Here is a 22,842-nt window from a genome sequence, read left to right as displayed (position 1 = left end):
ACTATTCTCTTCTGTCCCAGTTGCTCCCTATATTTAAAACTGGACTTTGAGCCAGGTGCACACTGGCAGCTGCTAGAAATAACAGGCTACCGGCTGTTTCAGACTCACTTGTAGGATTTTTGCAGGTACTCAAACTGGAAGTTTGACCATCTAATTTTTCCTTTTATAAATTAAAAAGAAAAAAAAAAAGAAAAAAAAAAAAGAGGAAAGGTCTGTTACTCTGCTCATCTTTTCCAGTGAGAAAATGAACACTGTGGAATGTAACTATCTGGCTCTTTTCCCTTGACCATAGTATGACGACTTTGTTTTTACCCAGAACACTAAGTTCTTCAGCAGTTAAATAATCTCACAGAATTAGTACAGATACTTTTTTTTTTTTTATATATATTTTAATTTTGCACCTGTAGGCATAGCCCAGAAATGAGATTTCCATAGTAATTCCCCAAGTCCTTTTCTCTGCTGACACAGCATTTGAGTCTTGTAGACTGGAGGCCGGTTTGTGAGATACAGAAAAAAGAAAAGACAGAAGCATATTTCTGGTAAAACATGAATGTTTTTCAAGACAGACCTATCTGCAAAAACAAAAGTCAAAGCTACCCCACACATCAAGTGAGATGAGTCAAGTGAATTCCTGGTATCACCATTAAAACAAGTTTTTTGAATGAGCCCCTGCAAATGCTAGGGCTCCTTGCCTCGACCTGCCCAGAATGGTGTCCCTCACTGCTCACCCTCTTGTCTCTGACTGCCTCTGCACAGTAGGAAATTGTCTTCTCCCAGGTGGTCCAAGAGAGTTTGGCATCTGTGAATCTCCTTCCTGGAGCTACTTAATTTTGGCTATAGGGATTTACAAAGCTTTAGAGATAAGGGATTCAGATCTCTCTGTGTCCAAAGATCTCTTAGCCCCCAAGAGCTTCAGCGAGGATCGGGTGATCCTGGCTGGAGTAAAAGAGCTACAGAAATCCCCTTCACTCATGACCCCCATATCTTGCTATCCATCACCTCCCTGAATCCACGGGCACAGGAGCCATCTGGAGCAGAGGGCTCTCTGCTGAAGCTGCTGACACATCAGCTTATTAGAGTGATTTTTCTCTTGATTTCTCAGCCCTGGCAGTATGAGTCCTCTGCGTTTGCTGGAACCTGGAGGTAGCCTTTTCCCAGGGAGCAGCAAAGGAAATCTTTAATGATTTCCTGCCACATTTACAGTCGATAATGTATCTCGAGGCATTGTGCTGACTTCCCGCCCAGTCCTGGCGCACCCAGTGACTGCACAAAATCAGCAGACGTACACCAGTAAGCACTTCAGTAACCCTGTCTGCTTATGCAGTAATTGTTCCAAAAACCAGGTAACATACAATATCCATGAATTGTGAGCCAGCTACTTACCTCATATATATTTCCACACACACTTGGCCTGCTCATGTCCTACTGCAGTTACTTAGCACCATCAGAGAGCCACATATTGTTACCTGTCCAGGATGGCCAGAGTCTGCAAAGACTTTGAGGAATTTATACACTACAGGCTGGATAAAAATGTGCTGTATTGTCCTCTGCTCAGGAACCTGTGCATTCTACCTTGTGTAAGGCACACAAGAAAAATCCCCTTGCTTTAATGGCTTAAGAGAAGGTCCAGTCCTGGTTAAGAGGAGCACCCAAAAGATCTGCCTACCATTAGAAGGGCTCCAAATAACTGTCCGGTGACTGTGTACAGCAACTAGGTGTGCTCTATTGGAGGATCTTTGCGTTAGCTGGGAAGATAAGATGCTTCAACACCAGCCTCAGGAGGAGCAGTTTTAGCACCAGATGCCTGCCCAAGAGCTGCTGGTTCCTGCTGTGGCAGCTCTCAGCCACGGGAGGGAACCTGTCCGCAGCTGCACGTGCCAGACAAGGCCGTTTTCACAAGCCGGTATCCTTGGGACAGGGTCCAGCAGGACTTCCATGCTCCTGGAAGTGTTTCTCCCCACTGCCAGGTGACTGCGTGGCTGTTTTGTCCTTCATGAACTTTTCACTCTCCAAAAGGACACAGGCTGCTTGCAAAGCATCAGCAAGTGAAGTGAAGGGGAAATATCTTTGCTCTGCTGAAGAAGGGCATGGAGGCATCCAGTGCAGGGTGTCACAGGGCTGGGAAGGGCCTGAGTACCTCATGATGTGCCTGGAAAACACGCAGGCTTCCTCTGCAGGAGGGCTTCCCAAATCGTGCCCTTCAAGGTATCATTTACAATAAACAATTTATCAGACTTATTGCAAGGCAATGAGCACTCGCCTCCTGCAGCCTTTCAAACAGCAATATTTACAGTGACCCAACATTTTTTCCACCACGGGTGTGGCAGTGGTAGATATTGTCCAGGAGGTACCACGTGCTGGCAAAACTCTCTTGTCCAGAGAGTTTGGGATGCTGCGCTAGGCTGGCACTGCTTCCGCTCGCTGCAAAGACTGGGCTGTGTGCCCTTGGCTCAGGAAGGAAGAAGAGGAAACTAAAGCAACTGATGTTACGGGGAAAACTCCTTCCAGCAAAGCACGTGAAAGGTGAATTCCAGAAGATGCTGCTGCTGCAGCAGAGAGGCACCTGGCTCTGCTCTGGGACATGGGATAGCAAACCTGCCAGGAACTTCGACTATGGGTCTGCTAAAGAGATGGCACAGACTGTTCTCATCTCATTAAACAATTTTTGCTAAGGAGATGAGTAATGTAGTTAAAAAAAATATATATATATTTTTAATGAAGTTATTGCTGGCTTCATCGTATCAATTTGATGATTGCCACTAGCGAAGCCACTGAGATCTTTTCTGCAATCTGAGCTGTGCAAACTGCCAGCAGATTCTTTTGCTTACTGGAAAACCTCACAGTCTGCTTCTGCATCATGCACATTTGCTAGTTATTAACTTTCAGCAAGGGAGGTTTTCATACAGGCGCAGTTTGAGTAGGTTACAACCTCATTTTCCTGCTGCTTGAGACTCCTGTGGAAATCCTGAGGGCTCAGCACGTCATGCCAAATCTGGCTCTGTGCAGCTCTCACAGCATGCAGCTCGGCATCCACCCAGTGTACATACAGTTCCTACCCTAGCAGACAAGTAGGGCTGTAACTTCGACAAAGCCAGGAGCCAACACCTCTCTCAGAAGCAAGACAGATCTGGTAAGTGCTATTTTGTCACTCCAGAGCCACAGGCAGGAGAGCTGCTGGCTCTACACCATTAAGTTGTACCTTTCTGTGTACACCAGCGTCTTCCTGTGGCTCGCACAGAGACAAGTCACCAATTTACTCTTGTGCCAGGCACAAACCTGCCCACAGAAAGGCCTAGAGCCTCCTGCGCAGCTGAAATACAGACCAGGGGCTGCTTCCAGCTGGGACCACAGCTCCTGCCAAGGTCTTTGAGCTGCCTTCCTCCACGCAGGAGTAATCTTCTGCTGTGTGAAACAGACATTCCCAAAAGCTAGCTAGGAAAACAGTGGGCTTCTGGTCCCTGGAGCTGCAGGTCAGGGCTGTGGGCTATATTTCAGGATGGGGAAATAATAAATAAGGCATAGGAGAATTAGCGAGTTCTGCAGAAAGAGAACAAGCAGGAGAGAGGGGGAGAAGAGGAGGAGGCACAAGCAGAAAGGGAGGAAGTAAACAGGAATCAGTTTAACCAAAAGACAACACGGGAACACATGGAAATCCCAACAATGAGGGCACAGTCAGGGAATCAAAAGGAAATGATGTGAGCAACTACATGAAGCAAGAGCGAGATCAATTAAAGCTGACCTTGAAAATAACGACAAAGAGGCTGGCACCATCAGCTCCTTACTAACACATAGTTAAACTTCCTGGCTGATATTTTTGGAAGGGCAAGGAAGGAAAAGCAATCTGTTCCCTAAGCATGTTAACAACACCCAGGCACCTAGCTGCTTTTTCTCAAGGATGTACTCCACAGAGATGCAAGTTATCTCAAGAAAACTGTTGACGTGTTCGAAAACAAGAACAAAATGTTCACTTAAACCTCTTGTTGTTCCCCTGGATTGCTTTCTAATGTTTGGTAGCATCCAGAGGGAACCAAGCTCAATTGGGTGATAACTGTTAAGTGTGCTTAGATTTCCCCGGAGCTTGTTATCTATGCCATCAGGTAATGAGCTAACAGGACCACATCTGCCTGCATTTGATTCCTGCTCCTGAAAGCCTCAAAGGAGCACTGCTAGGGGCAGCAAAATGGAAAACCCAATGTTGGATGACAAAGGTGCTGATTGTCCTCTGACCCTCACTTGTTCCCCATGAGGGGTGGAAAGATGAGGGGATACTCACTAAAGCCCCTCTCATTCGCTTTGTGGACAGCCTTTAGTGCACATGCACACCACAAGATATCCCGATGGGTCCTTTTCTGACTTCAGGTATATTGCACAAGGTGCGAGAGAACTTTTCTGGAGGTACAGCCATACCAAGGAGCTCTAAACACAGCTGCTTGGCTTTCTGCACATATTTTCAAAAAGAAGAAAGCAGGAGATAACTTATTATTGTTAAGTTTTCAGTGTTTCACCCTGAGTGGAATCAACATTACCAAGCTTTGCATAATGTACGAATTGAAAGCAGAATAACACGAGTAGTTCTGAAACTAATTAGAATTTTTGTTGGGTTTTTACTTCATTTCCCACAATTTTGGGCTCAAGACGTTCACTTGTTCAAACATTTCTTGGGATTTTTCTATAAAAGCCCCAATTCCATAAATCAGCAAATTAAAACAACAAGGGTTAGGAAACAACAACAAAGACAACCATAAAAAGAATACTCCACCAAAAAGCATGAAGCATACACAGAAATGGAAGGGGCTGGGAAGGCAGTATGCTGTCCCTAGGAGCACAGAAAAGCAAACTTTCCATGCCCGTGTTCAGTTTGCACGGCAGCTTTCCCAAACATCAGCAATGTAATACAGCTCTAGCATAGACACTGGTGGAAATTTTCCAAAGCTTGCAAAACTACAGCACAAGTTCCACCTAAAACCAGTGGGGTTTGTGCATCCTGGTGCCAGGGACACGTGTGGAAATTTGTTATGGGCTGTGACTGACACCAGCAGAGCAATGCTGCCTCTTTCGGGAGGCTGCAGGAAGCTGCAGCTGGGGAAAGCGGGAGGGCAGGGGAGTGGAGGTGGCATACCACCAGGACAAGGATGCTCCCCGGGGTCTGAGATCCCTGTTGGGGTTAGGCAGTTGCTGACCAGAATGTCACTTGCTTCACAAACTCTTTATAATCTTTCAACAGCAGCAGTGATTTCCTTTAGAAATGGGTCCTTTAAGTTCTTTCACAGCAAGACAGTGTCTTGTCTGTCTTGTTTCTCTGTTTAGAGAGGTCCTCACAGATGCCAGGAAATTTCTTTTTTCAGAAATGGATCACTTTAAAATGTCCAACATGCTTCATTAAACCACTGATGCTTACAAATGTGCAAGAGCTCTGTTGTCTTATTGCTGCACTCCTGCAGACCTTAAAAAAACCTCTCTACTTTCTTGCGCAGCTATTGAACTAGAAAAATCTAGGCTTTACAGATCTTATTTATTTTTTTTTCCTTTTTTCCTTTTCAGTTTGCAGCTGTCAATGCTTTCTGTGTAGCAGCTTCACCACAGAGTATTTGCCTTGTCTGGTCCTGAAGATAATGCATATGCACGTACCAAAATGAGTGCAAATGAAACCACTTCCCAAGATCTGCACCCAGCACAGTAAATAAGTTAGTCTTTTTCCCCTTTTGCCCGTTATTTCATAATGGCAGATGAGAAGAGGAAGAAGGAAGAAAAGAAGACTTTAAAATAACAAAATGTCATTGTAAGGTCATTGGACATTCAAGTAGATTGCAGAGGAAGATGACTAAAGCCATGAACAATAGTGAACAAGTTTTCAGTGAAAAATAAACCTGAATATTAGGATAATACTCTATCTTCAATGCCCACAAGAACTAAAACGCTGATTTGCTACTTAGTGGAAACAATACATTACTTCCTCATTTTATTCTCAGTGTGGAAATCCGGTCGGCACCTAATGGTCTCAGTGTTGCTGCAGTGGAAATATCCCCTTCTCAATGCACTTAGGGAAGCCTTTTGTGGCCTGTCTCTACTCAATATCAAAAACTTACTTATCAGCAAAGCCAGACCAGCTCAACTGGAGCAGGCAGGATGGGGCAAGGTAATCCAGTGCTAATCCTTGAATGCTACTGCACCATCTCCATCTGGAAGACAGTTGAGCTGGCACACTGTCTCCATTTCTTATTTTCCTGGAATGTCATGGTCATTCCCATCCCAAGTAACAGTGATAATAATGACTCCATTAAGCCTCCATTATACACATGTCAAAGTGGCTTCTCATGATTATATTAAAGAAAAGCAGGAGACAGTCAGAACAGACTGGAGAATTTGTAGATATAAATGGTCTGCATATTAAGTGTATGAAACTGTGAGGAGGAAGCAAGCAAGGCTCTGTTGCCCATCTTTTTCCTTCCCAGTCATGGATGTGACTGCAGTTCATGTTGTGTGTTTGCAATACGTGCTCCAAGTTTCCCGCAGTAACCATACAAGTCCTGATTTCGTGGTGATAAGAGCGAAAGAGGCACCAGACGAGCCCGTAATAGATCAGGGACTTCCTTCAGCTGAGAGACGTGCAGCTTTGAAGAGTGCTGATCTGTATAAAATCCAGAAACTGGATGTATTTAATATGTAGGGCCTGCCAATATGCATTAGAGCTTGTATAGATAGAAGGTGCCTAAGGGACTGATAGCTCAGAGGAAACTGCATCAGCTTTCCCAGCGCTAATGGGGCTCCGGTCTCGATTCTGATCACACACTATTCTTCACTCCTACATCATTTTCTTTCCAGTGCATTTCAGTGCATTTCAGGGGATTTCAGCAGCACATTTCAGGGGATTACCAGCACATTAGGTATTCAAGATGCAAGTAAACAAAGCATTTTGTTGCTACAGAGCTTACTAGATGTCTTGGAAAAAAATAAGGGTCCAGGTCGTGAAAGGGAAGAAACAGTTCACTGAAAGGTCATAATATTCACCAAAGAGATAATTATTAATTAATAGATGACAGTAAGAGTGATTTTATATCTCGAGCACAAATTCTATTACTTTTCGTAGGTTTATAGGACAGCAATGCATCACATATTTCCAAGTAACTTATCTTCAAACAGAACCCTGCATCTCTTGTACCAATGGTTCTAACTCATTTTAAAATGACGCAAAAATCTGTTACTTTTTATTCTAATCCAAAATAGCATTTTTCCCCAAATGTTTTATGCTTTGGGGTTAAACAGTCTTCCTTCCAACATCTGAAGTCTTCTAAACCATCTGTACTGCCAGTATAGTCCTTGTAAGTTTTGCTGCCATTTGTATCCACCCTTTTTCTCCCCCCGACTCCATTCCAGACAAAACCATTTTCCGATTTCCCAGATTTCTCCCATATGGAGGGGAACCCTTTATAACACTTGAGATGCACCTGACCTGATGATGTGAGTAACAGATACCTGAAGAAATAAAGCCTGCGATTTTACTTCGTGTGGCAAGCTGTTCATTTGCTTTCTAAACATACTTGCCCATCTCACTTAGCAGCGTGCTTAATACGAGAAGAATAAGCTGGGAATCTGAGAACACTTATTGATTTATTTTGATGATGGAAGAGCAAGGCGATGTTTTACTGCCCTCTGGGGAAGATTTCTGGCACGACTGTAAGATAGCTTGATGCCAAATTCATCCATGAGATGTGGAAGTGGTAGGAAATTGGCTGGCTAGACTATTCCCCCCAAAGAGACAGAGAGAACAGGGATTGGTGGAGCTTCTCCTGGAGCACTGTGGGGGACCAGCTGGCTATGTCTGACTCACCACTAATGACCAACCCAAACTGTGTTGAGCATTTCCAGAAGATGTTTTTCTTCACTTTTTCATGTGATTGCTCCTGATCACATGGGGACGCATGAAAAGCTGTGTGGGTTTGTGTTAGTACATCCCTTTTACTCGCACCATGTACCCACACATTTCACACTCCAGTGAGGGTGGCAATCCCCTTACCCAGCTCTGAACTGATTACCTCACTCTTTGCACCCCAGCCAGTGCCTGCTTTCCAGCTGCAACCTCACAAACACCCATGAGATCCTGAACTATCACAGTGCAGCTTGAAGCTGCAAGGCAAATACGTTCATGGTGCCAGAAGGAGCTTGTTTGGGACAGTCAGGGACAGGTGTCACACTTCTTTAGGAGAGCATCTGGCCAGCTTTTGAACACCATTTAAGAAGTTAGGTTGGCTCTGTGGGCATATTGCACTGACAAAGAGCTGTATCATCAGATGTGCACTACTATAATTAGAAAATATGTTTTAAAAAACTATTGATAAACGATTTCACTAACAGTCCTTTATCAACCTGTCTTCTCTCTCGGTTCCTGTCTGATTGCCTATCCAGTTTTTGCATTCACGCTGAACAGTGTAGGAGCCCTTCATAATTGTATCCAAACTTAAGAAACCATGTTTAGACAAAAAAACAGCAGAAAATATAACATATTAGTGTGGGAACCGGAACAGATTCTGTACCCAGAAGTCCTGAGAGAGTAAGCAAGTGGGCTGGGCACAAAAATGGAAATAAAGCACAACGTGATTTTAATAGCATCCTCTGCCATCAGCTGGAGGAAAGGTCACTGGACGTCAGTGCCTTGATTTCCTCATTTAGGAATGTATAAAGTGCAGAGACATTGTAAGGCTCAGCTCACATCCCCGTGTGCTGCACCACTGAACCAAGCGCTAGCAGCTTCCCCAGCCAAGAGCTCTGATTCCCCTGCTGATCAACAGCTGAATTACAAAGCTTTTGAAGTTACAAAACTGGCCGGCCTTATTTAAGAATCCAACCACCAGGGCTTTCAAGGGCTGCTCAATCTGTAGCCACCGGGGACAGGAGGAAAAAAGAGAAGTCTTTTTCAGAGGAAAAACTTTGGCACTTAGAACCATCTTGTAACTGGAAATGCAAAGGATTGATCCAAACAACAAATTTGGCTTCTTCTCCCATAATCACAAATCTTCTTTCCCAAGCCTGGAGAGGAAAGAAGGAAGAAGAAAGAAGGGAAAGCTGTGCAGCTGGACAGCAGAGCAGGGTGCAGCCAGAGGAGCTCGAGTCCCATGCCCTTGTGTTACTGACAGCACGAGCATTGCAGCAGGGAGAACAGAGACGGACGCATTCTGCAAGTCTCACAAGTTATCGCTTTCTGCACTTTTCTGCCACTGATGTATGGTTATAGGATGATACTGCTAGTGATAGAAGCAGTATTGCAGTATTGCTATTGCCCTGTGGGACAATCTGTTATGGATGAGAGCTAAGCAGTGCAGTCCCATGTGACTTAAGCTTACCAATGAAAGCTGCTTTTACTGTTGATATGTATTTGCAGAAAAAAGACATGTCCAAAAGTAGACTGTAAAATCAGCTGAAGAGTCCGAACCAAACACAAGGAAGCTCTGAGCAATAGAATCACAGAATCACAGAATTGTCTAGGTTGGAAGAGACCTTCAAGATCACCGAGTCCAACCTCTGACCTAACACTAACAAGTCCTTCACTAAACCATATCACTAAGCTCTACCTCTAAACATCTTTTAAAGACCTCCAGGGATGGTGACTCAACCACTTCCCTGGGCAGACTATTCCAATGCCTAACAACCCTCTCGGTAAAGAAGTTTTTCCTAATATCCAACCTAAACCTCCCCTGGAGCAACTTTAGCCCATTCCCCCTCATCCTGTCACCAGGCACGAAGGAGAATAGACCAACCCCTACCTCGCTACAGCCTCCTTTAAGGTACCTATAGAGTGCGATAAGGTCGCCCCTGAGCCTCCTCTTCTCCAGGCTGAACAATCCCAGCTCCCTCAGCCGCTCCTCGTAAGACTTGTTCTCCAGACCCCTCACCAGCTTCGTTGCCCTTCTCTGGACTCTCTCGAGCACCTCCATGTCCTTCTTGTAGTGAGGGGCCCAAAGCTGAATGCAGTACTCGAGGTGCGGCCTCACCAGAGCCGAGTACAGGGGGACAATCACTTCCCTAGACCTGCTGGCCACACTGCTTCTTATACAAGCCAGGATGCTGTTGGCCTTCTTGGCCACCTGAGCACACTGCTGGCTCATATTCAGCCAACTATCAACCAGTATTCCCAGGTCCTTCTCTGCCAGGCAGTTTTCCAACCGCTTATCTCCCAGCCTGTAGCGCTGCTTGGGGCTGTTGTGCCCCAGGTGCAGGACCCGGCACTTGGCCTTGTTGAACTTCATGCAGTTGGCCTCAGCCCATCGGTCCAGCCTAACCAGATCCTCCTGCAGAGCCTTCCTACCCTCGAGCAGATTGACACATGCACCTAACTTGGTGTCATCTGCAAACTTACTGAGGGTGCACTCAATCCCCTCATCCAGATCATCGATAAAGATATTAAAGAGGACTGGCCCTAGTACTGAGCCCTGGGGGATGCCACTAGTGATCGGCCTCCAACTGGATTTGACTCCATTCACCACAACTCTTTGGTCCCGGCTACCCAGCCAGTTTTTAACCCAACAAAACGTATGCCAGTCCAAGCCATGAGCAGCCAGTTTCTTGAGGGGAATGCTGTGGGAGCTGCCGTGCTCTGCTGAGTTTTTTTTCAGCTCTCCCCAGGAGGGATGCCTGAGTCCTAGGTTCATAAAGGCGAGCTGCTTTGAAAGCTTGCCTGTTGCAGCTGGCCACCCTGCAACAGCTGCATTGCTTTGTCATCCCTACACCACCACAGAACAGCCTGAAAAACAAACAGCCAAACAAACTCTGGGGCACAACTTCTTAGTTTCAAGCATTCAGAGGCTGGCACCACGGATGGCAGGGTGCTAACTGCAGGAGACTGGGGAAGTGTGCTTATTCCCTGCAGCTTTGCACAGAGCTGGATGCTCCTGGAGCCTGGCTTCCCCCAGTTAAGACAACCAGCCAAAATCTGCCTGTGTTTACGCTTGCATATTCAGCATTTTCCACAGCCGTGAGCTATAAGAGCAGACCTGATCTTCCTGCTTGTTGTAGTATGGCAGTCAGCACATTAAAAAGCGTACAAAACATCCTTCTCTATTTCAAGACTGCACACAAAAGGAAAATCAATCTTATGGCTTTTGCAGAAAGAAACAGTGGCCCCTTTCTCTCTTTTTTTTTTTTTTTTTTTTTTTTTTTGCTATGGACTTAGTTTTTGAGTTTCAGCAAGTCTCCTAAATACTCTGTCTTAGCATGCCTGATTATGTAATGACATTCCCTGTTAAAAATAATAAAGTATGGAAATACTGAATTGGTTCAGGTTTGAGAGAGACCGTGTTGCATGACGATATAAATACAGATTGCAGAGGTGTTCTATAATATACAAAGCAAGCACGGCAGCTGTTTTAAATTAAATCTACTTGAAAACTGGAAACAGTATTACTTTTTAATATGGAAGAATATACAGAGTTCTCAGCTCAGGTGAAAGCTTCTAAGGTCATCAGAGCCTGGTTTCAGAGCTGATCATGGTAAAAAAACAGAAGATGTTAACTGTGTAAGAAGGTAGCCTGGGTCACCTATGGATGACCCTTTACAAATAAGCCAGGTTAGACACAAGGATCTCTGTCCCCTTTCCTTTCTACTCCAGTGCAAACACAGTATCTAGACACGATGCAGTGAGTTCTGGGGTTATATGTAAATCTGGCATCATCACCAAACTCCATAAAAGTGCAGGTCACTTTCACAAGCTCATGATAGATCCTGCACATCCACAAGCATTTCCCTAAGAGCTGTGGGCTCGCATGGGAATCCACACATAAAGTCAGAGCAAGAGAAGGTCATACCGCGAGCACTACTAATAACGTACGTTGCCTGATAACCAGATATGTAAAAGTAGTTCACTATTATCAGCTTGATCACTTACTCTTTTTTTTTTTTCACTTCAGCTCCCCATCATTAGTATCTCATTGCTGAAAGAGGATAATTGCTCTACATCTTTTCAATTACTATCAAAGCACTGCAGAGCACTTGTGAAAAATCAAATAGATTTCGAGACTAGGATCATTGAGCTTGGCCTCCCACCTAGTGCAGCCCGTGTAGTTTCTCCCAGCAACCCCTGCCATGAGCTTATCTCTTCTGATTTAAAACCAGCTCCATCGTTAACTTGTAAGCAGTCACCAGTCTGGCCCAAACCAGCGCCATACCTAAGCCACCTCTACTGTGGCAAAAGCAAAGCAGCAGCTCCCTGAAAGCCCAAGTGAAGGAGCCAGCATTTTGTCTCACTGTGATGATCCCCCAAGTTCAGCAGGCACTGTGTTGGATAACCAAATGCAAAGACACTTGCCCGAGCACCCCAGAAGAGCTCAGATGTTCGTGCTGTAAAGCAGCAGCTGCTGCCAGTGCATCATCTGCAAGGCTACTCAGTGCTTGGCAGCGATCCCTACCTGAGCCGATTTCTTGTCTTATGCTACCCTGAAGGTTGCACAAGCAACGCTGCCAAGCACTGCAGGAGATGGCAGCTGGTTTGTCAGCCATGGCTCTGCCTTCCCTCTGCCTGTTGGTCACTGAGCCTCGTGGCACAGCCCTTTCCCTGGGGCTGCTGCCAGCCATGGCCTCCCAAGCTTGTGTTGCTAGCAGGAGGCAGCGAGTCTGTGGACTTCGACCAAACTGTCAGCCTTCGCTGGCATCTCCGTGCAATCACAGCACCTGCCCGATGCTCTCTGCTACTAATGAAGCAGCAGCAGAAACCTTCTGGCTAGAGAAAGTGTGATGGGAAACCTAGATAGTAACTCTGAATTCCCACCTAGTAAGTATAACAACTGCTCTGTGTTAGCAAAGAACAGGTGAGTGCTGCCAAGAGGAAGTGCAGAACTTGCTGTTAGCTAAAATGGGCACGTTGGCTGTATTTGGGGTTTCAGAGGTGCTCTTCAGACACTCACAAAACTTCCTGACAACTCTTCCATCTTCCCCACAACTGTTGGCCCTGACCATACCATGAAATGGGCATGTGCTGTGCTCTTAAAAACAAAACAAAACAAAACAAAACAAAGCAAAAGTTCACTAAGTAAAAAACACACACTTACAAGGTTAGACAACTAAAAAGAATTTGAAGAGCCCATTCACTTTGCACCATCCACTCTGCTCTGAGAGAATATACTGATCTTACAGCATTGTGCAGAGGTAACCAAGTATTATTTCTATTAGTCCAAGGTGTGGGCAAGAAGGCTGCAACTGTAGATGACTTACTAAATTTTAAACCCTGTTTGTGTCCTCTCTGTTTCCAAGCCAGAGGACAGCTATCTTGGGATCTCAGCAGATCGCAATGATCAGATGGAGAGAAGGGAGGCTGGCAGGGGCAGAGCTGAAAGTGTCTGTTCTGAACAGACAGACGCACAAAGGACTTTTCAGGCGTGGTTGTATGGGTAAAATTACAGCACAGGGAGACATATGGAGCTGGGCTAAGAATGGTCCAGTTGAAAATTTCTATATTTGTAATAGTAGGCTGAAAACCAGACTGTATGTTTCAAGGAAATTTTGCCATTTAAAAGTATTTTCTGCTCCAAAACAGGGCAAGAAATATTCCAAAATTTTTTATAACATATAAATGAAGTATCAAATGTCCCATTCATTCCCAGGCTTTGTTTTCCAAACAAATTTTCAAAGATGGTATTTCCACAGCCTGTCTCACAGCTGATGAGCTGTGATCTTTCAATGGAGAGATGCTAAGCTGAAACATGGCTGGCTGAGTACTCCTTATGGTGGCATTGGGGGAGCACTCTGAGGTTTGGATATCACAAGTTACAGCATGTTACTGTTATTATTTATTCCATGCAGCCAACACTGACCACAAAACTTCTCTGTCAGAAAGACGAAATGCCACAGCAATGCAGAAGCTCATGTCTTATATCTTCCTCTGATTACTGCTTTGCTTTTCCTGGAATATTTACCAAACTCCAACACTGTGTGCAAGTTAGCAGAACAGAGAGTACAAGGAAACTTGCAATGCTACTTACTTAACCAGAAAACATCTCAGCAAGCACACAGTCAATTCTTTCCCTTCCAGCTCGAGCAAAATTCCCATCAACTTCAACTGGATTCTCAATGAAACAAAAATCACTGAAAGTTTTAGGTTCAGATCTGATCCATCTCTCTTACTGAACACAGTGGAGGACAGATGATATTGCATGGCTGGTGTGGCTTTTTCAGGAGATTTCAGCTGGTGACATCAGAAGATCTGTGAATGCCCAGGGTAACTAAAAGCACCGTCCTGCTTTTTCTGCAGGTTGCTCCTAGGGAGGGGACAATAGTTATGCCATCTGACCATGGGGCTCAGCAAAAGGGGTGCCATTGTCTTTCAAGGCAGAGGCATGACATATAAAGCGAGAGGTCTGTGACCTGCGACCGAGAGTCAGAGATGTCAAAGAAACTTCCTGGGAAAATCTCCCTGCACATTAATAGGGACTGTCAGCTCTTGACAGGCACCGTCCCTTCCTATGCCTTGTGTTTCTGTGTAGCCGGCGCATTGAATGCTCTCGAGTAAAGAAACTCTCATACATGAAACTGCCCCGTAGGGAGCAGCAGGGGAAGCCGTGGCTGAGAGGCTCTGTTGAATTATTAAGGCTGCCCAGAGTAAGCCAGGGTAACCTCCATGTTAATTCCTGACAGCCTCTTTCAGTTTTATTATAAAACAGCATCCCCCACCTCGCCTACTCCTCTCTCTGCTGTTAAAAGAAACTTCATGAGGCTGCTGAAGTAAGAAAGCCTACTCACAAGATTAACTAAATACACAACGGCCTATTTTAGACAGATGCATCAAGCTATATACAGCAGCCTTCAGCTGCTGGAGGGAGTGCAGCGCTTCATCCAGCCCCTTTCATCAAAGTGCATTAAAGCTTCAGCAAGCAGAAGGGAAATAAAGACACAGTCTCATCTTTAAGCCACAAAAACAAATATTTCAGGGCTCAAAAAGATCTTGGTGGTCTTTGGTTTTGTTATGCCCTCTTCAGAAAGCAGCTGGGTCCTGGGTGCGTTTCCCTGCCCACGTGTGTCCACTCAGTCCCTGGCAGCTACTGATGATGGGTACAGTGCATCAGAAGTGAGCTGGGGGCAGAAACACCCATTCTGTCACTTCTAAGACCATGTGATCACTCTTTTTCCCAGATTTCCATTTTTTTCCCCACTGTTCTATAACTGTGCTGTGCTGCCAAATTGAATGAGAAAACTTCTGCTTCTTGACTTCCTTCTCCAAATAATCTATTTTTTAGCATCTTCCCCTGGTGTTTCCCAACTTGTTTTGCAAAGTCAAGCAGAAGTGTTTCTGAGCCAAGATAGTCTTTGACGTTTTCCTACCTGTGCTACGTGGCTGCTCAGCCTTACTGCAAAGCCAACAGGATACAGATTAGAGTGGGTGAGGAAGATGGTGGTGCAACGGATGTGTTCATTGTGTTGTACAAAAGAAGCCAACCACACAGGGCAAAGATATCCTATATTAAAAATAATGCATTCTGACTAAAAAAAGGACTGCTACTATATTTTAAACAGCAGATTTTTAAGGTCTGAATCATCTTGGAGCTGAATGCTCTGCTCCACTTGGTTTTGCTTTTCTAATAGTCCTATGTAAATACTCTTGTGTTTGCCTATGAAGTTAATTTAGTGCTGGTGAAAGTATTCAGGTCCTTCCTGAAAAAATACTTTGTGTTGGCTACAGAAGAAGTATGGAGTAAGCAGCTCTGGCTGCTTTCTTGCACAAGGCTTGGACGTTCTGGGTCCCAATGAAGTGGGACTTTCTCCATTCACTTGAACGGAAATGATGCATCAGTGAAACCCCTATTCTGCTCCAAATAACGTGGCTTTAGCTACCGCCTCTACCAAAAAGTGGTTTATTAGAATCTTTTCTTAAAAAGCCTAGTGGTTTTAAAGGCCTAGAATTAACAAGCTGAAATATATTTCCTTCCATGTTTGTGCCATTGCCAATTAAAGGTTAAAAAAAAAAAAGTAAATTAAAATGTAAGGCTTGAGTGATCATTCTTTTTATGTTTGAGGGAGTTGAAATATTTTGAGCCATGGAGACCTGGTGGAAGACATTGGTTTCCATACTTTAAAAGGAGTTATTATGTGTGCTCATGCTCCTGTGTGTGAGATAAAATAAGGAAGCTGGTGCTTCTCCAAGCTTCCCAGTTCAAGTATACAGTGAAGAAGTGTTGGCTCTGGTTCTTGCTGAGAGCAGGAAATAAATCAGCCCCAAAACACAAGGTCTGGCAAAAATGAAGTTCCCGTCTTAAAAAAAAAGCACACCCCTTTTCCCCCACTTTCTACGGCTCTTCCCCTCTCTCTCCAGTTCTTTCACCCTTCCTCATTTTTACATGAACTCTGACTTCTGCTTCCGGCCAATAAGAAGATAAAGCCACTGATGTTCTTCAGGCTGGAATATCAAACAGCACAGCAGCCATCTGTCTTCTTTATATTCCAGTCTGACAGTTTATAGCAAATTTAATTTCCCTTTAAAAATGACTGCAGCTCTCACAGAAGTGATTTGAATGCAATACTCCCAACCCGGAAAAGAGGTCTTTCTTACCCCATGCAACCTGCTTTGTTTCCTCCTGTGGTAGCCCACCACAAGTACACAAACCACCATGGAAAGCAGGTGATCCTTTCTTCCTCTTGGGGTCACTCTGGGGGCAATGCAGAATTCAGTCCTTTACAACAGAGCCCTGTCACCAGGACAAAAGATCATTTCCACCCTGAAGGCCACATTGCAGACTCTTTCTACTGCTTGACCAAAGGCATCTCGTTATTTTCTTCCTTTTATGAGCAGGGTCTCAATTGCAAGCACATGCCCTTGGCCACCTGTCCTGTGGCCAGTGCACCCTGATAATGGCAACAAAGTCATACTGCACCCCTGCTCTAGTGTTTGATCTGTGCAGCCACATACGGCTTATTTCTCATTAAACAGACAATAGATGAGTGTCTGGAACCTGACAGCCATTAATACAGACATTGTTAAATCTGCATAATCACTTAATTTTCCTTGACAACCATATTATAAATATATATGAGTCTGCTGTGCCTAACTGGTAACGATTGCTAATCAGATTTCTGCTGTTTGTCAGCACTGATGAAAAATTCCTTGACATTTTCTAATCTCTTGATGAGATAGAAAAGCACAACAAACCACGAAGGATGGGAAAAAGTGTAAAATTATCCAGAATGGAGAGATAGCACAGCTTCCCCACTGCTTCAACAGAAGGGAAACCATTTTATCCCACAGATAACAAGCATATCTAGAAATTGGAAGGTTTCCATTTGATCTTTCTAAGTCTGTTTGAAAACTTAGGATGCAGGGCTTTGTAAAACCTCTGGGGACCAAAGACAACCAAAAAGATGGAGGAAGGAGGGGAGAACAGAAAAAGTGGAGTGAATGAGGGGGGGATACAAGAGGCAGAGCACTGATGTTGTTTGAAACAAAACACTCTTACAACAGCTCTGAAAATGCCCTGGATGTTTTCTTTGACATGTGGAGTTAGCAATTTCACCTACCGATGGGTAATCAGATCGAGTTGCTGCACCTTTATCAGCTAATAATTGCATCTGGGTCAAGGCAGCAATCTGCGATTTCCACCTGGGAATTCTGTGCTTATTTGCTTAGCTGTCAATGTGGCAGGAAAGAGATATCAACCTTAGAAAGTTCAGAAACAGTAAAACATCCTAGAATTTAACTGCAAAACCCAATATTCTGGAGAATTTCCAGGGTGATTAAAAAGCAATCCTACACACCTATAGACAGAGCAGCATCCTCTGAGGGGAGAGCCACAATGCAGCACACTAGCCACTGTGCAATGAGAACCAAAGCTACTTTATTACTTTTAAGGGTAATACATATATAATATATATATATATTTGCCAGATAGTGCAGTGTAAATGACACAAATACAAGGAATTCTTAGAAAGTGGAATGAGATCTGCAAGGTGAAAAAAGCCTTAATTAAAGTTAAAATTAAAGCAACAAGCCTTCTTAAGCAAGAGCTGTGAAAGTTAAGAGCACGGTGTTTCAGTTAGAATTTGCAATACTGCATATCCCACAGGAGCAACTCATTAATCACACGAAGAAAAAAATAATAAAAAAAGTCATGAACAGCAAGACGGGAGAGCAGAAGAAAAATGGTGCTGTTTCCAGGGGAAGAAGGATGATCTGGAGGATACTGTGGCTGGCTTCTTGTAATTAGTGTTAACCTCACTGCAGAGCACAAGTTTGACATCCCATCACACCCCTCATTACTCGAGTACGTAACCTCCTAACCTCCACCCAGGAAAATGATATCATCGCCTGAATTAATCATCTCGGGCAATTAATGGCAAAAGCAACCTCAGGTTTCCAGCACTGTCTCTGGCACTGGCAAGCTGGCAATGACATCAGCTTCCCTGGGAATATGCTGGCGTTTCGCCCATTTCCGAGCCTCGCTGTTGACTCCGAGGGCAGAGGCAGACAATGCAGTCACCCGACCGGCGCTAAATGCTGCAAGCGCATGCCGGGCTGCTGCTGCGGCAGGGTTGGAGGGATGCTCCTCCTGCCCAACTCCCCATGTGCATCTCCCGAGGAAGATGCTGGTATCCCAAAACAGGCAGGTGCAAACGGCTTCCTCTGAAGGGTGGAGAGATGGAGTCTTCAGCACGGCCCCCTTTTTGGTAGGAGAGCACTCTGCTCTGCACCTGGAGACTCCAGACCCTTTAGGAGCGTGTGAATGAGCAAGTTATTTAATTATTGCTCCTTTGCAGGGGCAGAGGTAAGGGAGAGAAGTCAGGTTTGCCAGGGAGTTTATTTTCAGATGGCCAGGTTTGTTTTGGTTCATTTCCCAGCTGACTCTTGTATGTGAAAGTTGAAGGCAAACTCAAATATGACCATGTTTCTGCTAACTTACGGGAACTGAAGGATGGGAAAGAGGCAGGAGAAATCAGGGGACAAAAAAGCACACAAGCTTTCAGTATGTACCCTTGGGCCTGTTTTTCAGTTGGCACCTGTAATTCAGGTGAGGCAGAGAGCATGGCTCCCTCCTACCAGAAGCTGCAGCACATTCCCTTTGGGATTTCTGTCAGCAAATACAAACATCCTCTGTAAGGTGGAGCCTTTTTGCACCTGTGCTAAGAGGCAGGACATGTTTTCTCTCCCCTTCAGTCTCACTTGGGGCACACACACAAGCTGCAGGATGGTAGAGGTCAGGCTGGGCCCACCCCCCCCAACAGCACACCCCAGGGACTTCTGCCCACAACCTCTCGGGCAGGGGGCAAGGTGCACAGGGAGATGCTCCCTGGTGGGAACATCCACTGTGTTTGTATTTCCCCATCTTTGGGCTACAAGGGAAAACCTGTGAAGAGAAAGAAGCTTTGGCAGGGGAAAGCTAACCCCCGCTGTAAGAGATCCGGTGTCAGGGCAGGAGGAGGACTTACTCGAGGTTAGAACTTCCTTGGAGTGAACAGGTTGGGTTAATACAAGATGAGCCATTATGTGTGCTGTTCCTGTGGGGCTCTCTGCCTTACTGCTCTTTTCAGAGGGAGCTTCTGGCTATCACCTTCTGAGCAAGCTGAAAAAGCAAACCTCCCTCAGCACTCACCCTAGGAGTTTCCAACTGAGATAAGACACCCACAGGTAAGCTACATGGTTGAGTTCTCCTTGGCTTAACACCTCCATTTGGAACCTGGCTTTAAAAGAATGAGGTGATGAAGGCATACAAAAAGCAGCTAAACCTGTGACTGCCTTACAGCAAGCTGCAGACCCTGCTCCAACTGGTGGCTGGGCTAAGGTTTGCCAGCTTGGGCCAGCCTGCTGCCAAAGATGTAAGCTGTGGGAGCGGGACTGTAACATCCTCGGTACAATGTTCCCTGTCTACATGGCTTAGTGGCACTTGTCACACATGTAATCCAGCTTTCCCCACCTGCCCTGCCTGTTTAGCAGTCACTTGTTATCAGAGCAAATTCAGTGAAACAGAACGAAGAGCAGAGGCTAATTTAGCTGCCGTGCTTCTGTTCTTCCAGATAATGTTAATTCGTGGTCTTTAACCTGACCCTCAGAGATGCTCAGCCTCTCTTTGTGCGGTTAAAAGGGAGGCAGCAAATCTGTGGAAACAACTCAATAGCTAATCACTTGAGCACGCAGCAAACAGGACAGCTTGATCATTGGTTCTTCCAGCCAGTCAGATTACCTGTCCTGATCCCCCTAACCTTGACTTCCAGGTGTAGGTGGCTCAGCAGCAGATAGGATTAATCCACACCTCTACTCTCATGCACTCTCTCTCCATGTTAGAGAATCTGATTACACAGATTGCTTGTCATTTATCTCCACCTGCCATGACTAATACTCCAGTCTGACCTCCTCTTTCCCATTTTCATATCTCACTGCAGATTCGGTACGTACACAGACAGATGCACATGCACTTGCTCTTTTTTGATTGCAAGCAGCTCACTAAGAGCTTCTGCATTTCCATTTTCAATCAAACCAGAGAGCGCTGCTGTTTTCTCCAGACTCCCCATGAGGTAATTTCTGTCTTTTCGCTGCTCTCACTGCGTTTTTTAATGCATGGGTTTCATAGGTTGCTGCTGCATCCATATAAAACACAGGCATCTCCGTACAGACAAGCATAATAAACACGCGATATTATAAAGCCCTGCAGCACATATAAAGACAAAGGCACACACTTCATGCATTGAGCAAGTGCTACCACACACATTCCCTTTCCCTCCAAGCCCTGTGGGAAAACATTACCTGCAGAGTGCTTTTCTCTAAACAAAAACACCTTTGTGGCACAGGGTCAGATTCTGGCGAGCCCCGTTCCCGCTCACCCCCTTACCTTTCCTTGGGCTGCTAATCCGGGGGCCCTGGACCTGTTCGCTTTCCCTCCTGCACGCAAACTGCCAGTCCCTCCTGCTTCACATTCACAGCACACTGGCAGGATTCACCGTCATCCCATTCTGCTGGATCCTTATCACCCTATTGGCCAAAGCCAGACAGTAAATTCAATTAGGCTCCTCCTTATAACTATATTATCACAGGAACAGGATGAATAATTTAGTGAAACAACAAGGATGTGCAGGCTCCGGTGTCACTGGCTTCATCCCCACTGGCAGGCTTTTCTCTTACCAAAGAGGGGCGGGTAAAGAAACCAGAATCTGTTGCTGCTGAAAAGGAGACCTCAGATTACCCACTTGTATTCCCCATTCTGTCTCTCTTGTCCTCCTCCCCCAAAAGCCACGGCATTCCCTTTTCATTGCTGTGTGACCGTCCTACAGCACAGTATTTCCCTGGTGCATGGCCATTACCATCTCAGAGAACACAGCGATCTCTGTCCAGGCAGAGTGATATCACACGCAGCGCACCAAACGCTTTGCATCTTTCCTTGAATGCAAGACATGTGAAAAGAATAAAACTGTTCTGCAGAAGGGAGTGACAAGACAGGCAGATCACAAGGAAATGGGAGAGTCTGCCTTGTACCACAATATTCTCTGTTCAGCAACTGCTCTGTCATCCCATCCGTTCAGACACCAAGGGATGCAAGTACGGGGTTCCTGGAAGGCTCATATGTGCATCACCCAGGGACTGTGATTTCACACACCAGCTGTGGGAGTCTGCATCCCCACACCAAAAAAAACACTCCACGTTGAAGTGGTAGTTTTCTTCCAGACCAAATGACTAAGGTGTTCTGCATTTTTTTTTTTCAGACCAGAAATTTGTACATTTGTAATGAGAACTTACAACACATCTGTTTCCCAAAAAGTAGTTTTCCCCTAAATCAACATTGTCCTTCTTCCCCGGATGAAGCTTCATTTGAAGAGTTACAGAGCACTGCAGCTACCCCTAATGGGGACACCACTATCCTTGTTGAACCTCAGAGCCCCTGGTGTACCTGAAGGGTTTCTCGTGGGTCCAACGCCTGAAGAGGAGGACCTCAGTGGGACAACACTACTCATGTCCAGGTCAGCAAGCAAGGCTTTTTAATAACCACTCACAGCAATATTCAAACCTATTGCTAGTACATGTCCACATGCACTGCACTTAGAAACAGTCATGTCATTCCACTGTGACTTAAAATAAACAGGCAGAATGGAGAAGACATTTTTCTTCCCATTACAGGAACCCACCTCCCTTGGAGTCCAAGAGAACATGAGGTCGAATGTTCAGCCCCCGTGAAATCAAGCCCAAGTATCAACACAGCTACAAAGGCAGGCCAAAAAGGGCCAGAAAGGGCCAAAATTACCTTCCTGCTCCTGAAGATGCTTTACTTTCGAAGAATGGCAGCTGCTCTTTTCTCCCCCCTCTTTCCCTTGCAGCCTTCCAAACTTTTAAGAGCTTTTGTGCTAAACAAAATCTTGAATTATGCACTTGGTGCTAGCTTCAGAGCAATTAAATTAAGCCATGTGGCAAGCTGCCCAATGTCACTACCAAAACTCAGGGTGGTTCAGCATCATTTATTGAACAGTTTTTACATGATGCTTACTTAAATCACAAAAAGAGAACAAATTAGGCTGTTGCCAGGGCAACCAGAGAATCTGCTCAAAATTCAGGAGAAGCTCGGGAGGGAGAAAGCTCTTCAATGGAAAGCTCTGCATCACGAATATGGCCCTTGGTTATCAAATCCCTTTCAAGTTAATTCCCAGCATCAAAGCCTCCCTGACTAAAGGTTTAACAATCGGGAGCCAAGCTTTGGCTAAAGAGGGCACAAGCCAGCTCTGCCAGCACTATTGTGAACTTAGCTCTGGTGAGAGAAGCCCAGCTGAGAGCCCCACAGAGCAGGCACCACAGCAGTAGTGCACAACCAGGTAGAGTGGGAGATACGACATGAGGCTTCTTCGTGGACAAGCACTGAAAAAAAACAAACCAACAACAACAAAAAAAACAGATCACTA

General features: G+C 45.2%; 1 protein-coding gene across 1 annotated transcript in view; it reads right to left on the bottom strand.

Moving 5' to 3' along the window:
- The window catches only part of SYN3 (synapsin III), a 191,884-nt gene extending 170,956 nt beyond the window's left edge, over positions 1-20,928 (bottom strand). The window contains exon 1 of the mRNA XM_040559592.1: positions 20,790-20,928. The gene's annotated coding sequence lies outside the window, so the exon portion shown is untranslated. The remainder of the gene's footprint in view (positions 1-20,789) is intronic.
- Between the last annotated feature and the right edge of the window lie 1,914 nt (positions 20,929-22,842).

This window comes from Cygnus olor, chromosome 1, assembly GCF_009769625.2.
Source record: "Cygnus olor isolate bCygOlo1 chromosome 1, bCygOlo1.pri.v2, whole genome shotgun sequence".
Classification (NCBI taxonomy): Eukaryota; Metazoa; Chordata; class Aves; order Anseriformes; family Anatidae; genus Cygnus; species Cygnus olor.
The sequence above is the reverse complement of the archived record's forward strand: the minus strand, read 5'-3'. Positions and strand labels throughout refer to the sequence as shown.